The sequence below is a fragment of the Silene latifolia genome, chromosome 8 (assembly GCF_048544455.1).
Source record: "Silene latifolia isolate original U9 population chromosome 8, ASM4854445v1, whole genome shotgun sequence".
NCBI lineage: Eukaryota > Viridiplantae > Streptophyta > Magnoliopsida > Caryophyllales > Caryophyllaceae > Silene > Silene latifolia.
The window spans coordinates 28,641,355-28,646,902 of NC_133533.1; the positions used below are offsets into that span (position 1 = coordinate 28,641,355).

General features: G+C 37.0%; 1 long non-coding RNA gene across 1 annotated transcript; it reads right to left on the reverse strand.

The window, feature by feature from the left end:
• Nucleotides 1–210: 210 nt before the first annotated feature.
• Nucleotides 211–762, reverse strand: LOC141594246 (uncharacterized). Its single transcript, XR_012522076.1, has 3 exons — nucleotides 607–762; nucleotides 394–514; nucleotides 211–297 (listed from the first exon to the last, which is right to left on the reverse strand). It is a non-coding gene; the product is annotated as an uncharacterized LOC141594246 (long non-coding RNA).
• Nucleotides 763–5,548: the final 4,786 nt, after the last annotated feature.

Genomic DNA, 5,548 nt, shown 5'->3' on the forward strand with positions numbered 1-5,548 from the left:
AAAAAACATTATTCTATAAATACAATACAAACAACTACGGATATGATATTACAAGCATCTCTTATTTTTTATTATTAAAAAACTAAAATAAAATCTTCATTGCGAAATAAATAACGACACAAGCAGTGGACATTTACTTTATATTTTTTTTGGATCTAGGGATTTTTTTTCCTTAATCTGTTGAGGACTGAAACGCAGTTGCGGAATTGGATCATTTTTTATGTATGAAAGCAACTCTATAATAAAGTAGTGGTCCCTGACTGTAGTAAGAACTTCGTCTACGACTGATCTTCGTTCCTAAAATGCGTACAAAAGAAATGTAAAAAGTTAGGTTGTAACAAATAGTAATTAGTAAATAGTAAAACCTAATTTTAAAAAAAGGATACACAATACCTCTGGTGTTAAAGCTACAAGCTCAGTGATAGTTCTTCTTAGAACTTTTTCTGCTAAAGAATCGAACAGCGAGATTCGAGTTTCTCCGGTCTTGTCAGTAAATATTATTTTTAGAGAACATCTATTGCAAATGTTATTAAGAACAATGTCAAGCAGGTTTTATAGATAAAAATAGATTAACTGTTACGGAAATATATTATCTGGCTCACTTACGTAGATTCAGAAATGCCATAATGACTTGTTTGACCTGCTACACACTTGAAGCTTGCGCCGGTTTCAGTTGTCGTAAATTTCTTACACTTATTGCAGGAATTAAATACAAAAGTATCAGGATTTGTGATAGATGTTATTTTCCCTTCTATTAATATAATTTTGTCCACCTGAAAAATTGTTGTAAAGAAAATTATTGTCAATATATGTGAATCACATAGTTCTACAAATGTAAAATATTTATATTTATGCAACTGAAGACCTCTTGGTTTGGCAGATCGCTAATCGGTACTGGCGTTTGTAAGCTTTCAGTTTCTCGACTTGAGCTTTCTCCAGAAACGTCTGGACGATAATTATTACTAAGATGTTTCAGAAATTCTTTCTTGTCTGTCGCCCTATAATTAGACAATATTTAGATTTTGCTGAATAATAATAATATGTACAATAAAGAAAAATAATATAACATACCAAATGCGTAGTTCTTCCGCGGCTGGCTCGGTACTATCTAATCTTAGAGTTGAAAAACGGGTTGTCCCCCAGCAGCCTCCTAGTAATGCTTGCAGATGGTTATTATAGGTTTGTTTATAAACAAAACTAATTTATAGTATGTATATATACCTCTATAATCAGATGCCTTAACACGGGTTATCTGAATAACAGGTAAGGAGTCTATTGCTCTTGCAATTTTTTCAGTAGGCTCTAGAGCAAGCGCACGCCAAGCTGTTAAAACGACGAGCCTCATTCTGCATAGATAACAGACTTCAAAAATATATGCAACTGTTTTAAAAAATATTGTTGTAGGGAAAAATGTACGTGTTAAACCACTTACTGATGATCGACAATTATTATATCTCTCGCTTCGTTTTCATCACCTGTAGCTCTATTTCTAGTTCTTCTTAGAGGCCTAACAAAAATAGCTACAACAACTAAATATGTATTGACGTAAAAAAAAAAAAACACTTGTCAATAAAGTTTACAAAATAGTAGGTCAATATAACAACAAATTTCCGTACCTATTCTATCTCTGCGTTGAAGATTCTCGTCAACAGAATTTACTGGCACCCAAAAGGTCTTTGTATTCTCAATCTGACCAAGGTCAATTATATGCAAACCTTTCTCAAAAACCATTTGGTACATCTGATTTCCGCATCTGAATATTCAGGAATTTTGTTTACAATTGGATTATGAATTTCATATTGATGGCCTTCATGTAAAATATCTCTAAAAGAAGAAATATCCGTTTGAAAGATTGTCGCAATTATTTCATTTCCCTATTACACAAGTAAAGTTTAAAAAATAAATTAGTAAATAAAAACATGTAAGTAATTATAATTATTAAATATTGTCATACCTCTGTATCAGTAAACAGTAAATTTTGAAGAGTTTGATCTCCTCGGGTCGATTTTTTTGATGCCTTTATGGATTCAAGCGTCAAAACAACAGTAAAGTTTATACTACGTTCCGTTACAGATGAAAGCGGTATTGTTGGAGAAGCCATTCCAACCTGCAATTTTATATCAAAAATGTTAGAGATGGACATTAGCAATTTTGTCTTAAAGAAAAACTAAATAATTGTAGATACCTCATTTCTGCACCTCTCGCAAACCACCCGGTGATGATTGGGCCGCATGTTTGGTGCGCGGAACGATTTGTGACAGTTCGTAAGATTATCGTCAAGTGATTGCTCAAATATTAATGTCTACCTCTTAATTGTCATCTACGTCCCGATACGGTCTTTTTGACAGTAATTAGAGTACATTCGGTGTCCGGGCCTAAAACCGTTTCCATTTTCTGTCAACCGTTAAATCCCGAGTCAGAATGTTTTGGAATGTTCCGGATATTTCTATTCCTTATTTCATAAATTTTATCTTTTAGTAAACAATTTCCCGTAATATTCACATAAGATATTAAGGAAAACCGAATTATTTCCGTCCTACCATAATCGAAACACGGAAATCTTTCTTCCGGGAGGAAACCCCTTGGGAACAGACGCGGCGGGTGATGCGTCTCTTCCAAGAGACGTGTTCTTTCGCCGCGCCTCTTCCCAGTGTCCTTTTTCGCATGTTTCTCGTATCTTTTTCATATCTTTCCGAGATTAACTTCCAAAGAGTCTCCGAAACCCTAATTCCTTCACGTGATTAGTATAAATAGGAGCCTTCGCTCCTCATATTTCTCACGCGAGTGTCCGCCCTTCTCTTCTCCCTTTGCATTCTAGACTTTGTTCTTACTTTTGGCGTCTACGTGCTTGAACTTTCGACCACGTAAGCTCGGATCCTTCCGAGTACCGACCTCCCGTTTGCATGACCGACCAATTTGACCAACTACACCAATAATCAACTTAATTAATTAATCGTTTTCCTCTTACGAGGGCACTTTCTTTGCATTCGCGTCGAGCATCACTAATCGATATCTTAGTCCTTCTCGTTTCGTCAACATGTAAGTCTGAGGGTGTAATCTCTCCTTTTATTTATTGTATTTACCTTTTGTCATCATCAATTGTAAGGTTTACGTCGAAAATACCATTAAAACCGATTTCTAAAACCATGCTTTAAAACCTCTTTTTTACGGATTTCCAGTAGATAACCGTCGAGAAAGGACGCAAGAATCGCTGCGCCTCTTGAAGGAGCGCATTCTGCTGCGCCTCTTCGTGAGGCCGCAGCAGATTCTGCTTACCTTTCTTCTTCATTCGTCCTCTGTTATTCGTCAATCCTTTCTTTTGTTTCGTTTGTGTGTTAATTCTTCATCATAGCATATAATTCATATGTATATTATAATCATCATCATTAATATGTTTTAATCATCATAAATCCGACTTAAATCCCAAATAATCCAGTGTTTGCGGGTTTTCGTCATTAAATTCAATTCCAGGTTGTAGAGATTCAATTCATCCATATTGGGTTTCTGGGATTCGTCTTTGATATAGTTTTCACCTGTCATTCGTTGTATTCATCGCATATTCGTCATTAATCCATCGTATTTAACTTAGTTAATTGATTTAATTTGTTTGACTCATTAATATTTTTCACTTCTGTCATTATTCCATCTTGTAATTAATTCGTTTGCATCCGTCTCATCCATGTTTTACTGTTTTCATGACCCCTTCATATGTTAAATAACATGTTAATCACTTTCATCCGAGTAAATATCATCAATCGATCATTAAATTCACCAATTAACATTAACGGCTTGCAATCACGGCTTCACAGCCAGAACTGAGCCAAGGAACAGACGCAGCGTCTGCGGCGCCTATTCCAAAGGACGCAGCACTGCTGTATTGCGCCTGTTCCTGGCTGAGTTCTGTCCCTGAACTCCGTTTCTGCCTTGACCTAGTTTAATTAGCTTACGTATTAATGGACTATTATCCGTAATATCACGCTAAATTCCTGTTCGTTATGTAATTCTTTCTTTCTTTCTTTATTCTTTTTCTCAAATTATCCGTTTTAAAGGTATTTTCGACATAAATCGCCTAATCCAATGTAATCAATGTAATTTTCATTATTGTAATTTATAATTATTGTATTTCTTTTATCATTTGTATGTTTTCACATGTAATCAACATTAAATCCTACTTCGACCCAATTGTTTGCTAATTAATTGTTAACCGACTTAGTATTAATTCTCACATGCTAGGATTAAAACTTGGATGTTGCATTGCATGCATATAGCCGACGATATATCAAGTACGAATAACTTCCCTAATCATTAGTAGAGGCCGCTATCGAGGCGGGCGGGATTAGGTGTTCGATCAAAAGAGCTTCCTAATACGTACCCTCACCCCTTACTCCAGATATCTGTGAACACCCGTGTTCATTGGCATCCACGAGAGTCATTCTAGACATAGAATGCTAAGGGTAACGATTGCTTAGTGTTCTTGTAACTACTTTGTGTCTTGACATGACACGAGGTATTCGAACGGTTCCAATTTCCCATAAAAATTGGTGGCGACTCCATACAAAAATGCAAACGCTTGTTCACCAAGCGCCCCCGTGGCCCATTGTCCACAGTTTGGCGACTCCGCTGGGGGTAATACACTTACGTGTAGCCAAAAGGGTGAAACTTGAACAAGGTTAGGGAATAGTTTGTACAAGACAATTGTCGGTTCTCATAACTCGGTCTTCCTAGATCGTTTCACTCGGCCTTCCTAGGCCCAACCCAACCCATTCGACCAATCGTCCCGTCTAAACGGTCCTAATTCTTATTTGGGCCTAAGGATGGATAGCGATTGACGTCATCCATACCATGATGCTTACTCTTGTTTGTATCAATGGCCTTCACTATTTGAGGAAATGGACTAGGAATCGGCCTTAATCTTGTTTGGTACGAGCCTCTCCACAGACTTCGGGTTTGATGGTTCGGTATGACAACCCACCCTTTAAACCAAAACTTTTTTAAATGCACTAAGCATCCCGTTATAATGCTTGTATAAATGTGTATACCTTACGTGATCACCACTTCTAAACATAACCATGGCAATTTTTAAAAAATCAAAACCCATTTTCAAACAAAAATTTCGAAATAGGCTTCTAATTAGCGCAAAATCCGGTCAAAACGCTGTCCGTTTGTCGTGTCAAAATTCGGGCCGCAAGCCCATTTCAAAACCTCACTTCGAGTCCACTCCTACAACTACACTATAGTTGACTAGGACACACATTTTCAAAAAAAAAACCTTGTCTTTCTTCAAAGTTCACTCAACACAAGTGGCACACACCCACTTCACGAGTCAAAACATTTCTTCTTTTTGCAAGTGTGTTAGAATGGTTGATCGTGTTTTGATTCGCCGCCGATCTCTTACCCAGTTTCCAAGATGCCCGGATCAAGTGATGAAACAAATCTCCACCAACTTCAAGATGGTAATGATCGAATCCTAGCCGCGATAGCCCAAATGCAAGCTACTCAAGAACAAACCTATGACCGCCTTGAGCTCATCGAGGGCCGTATCTATGCC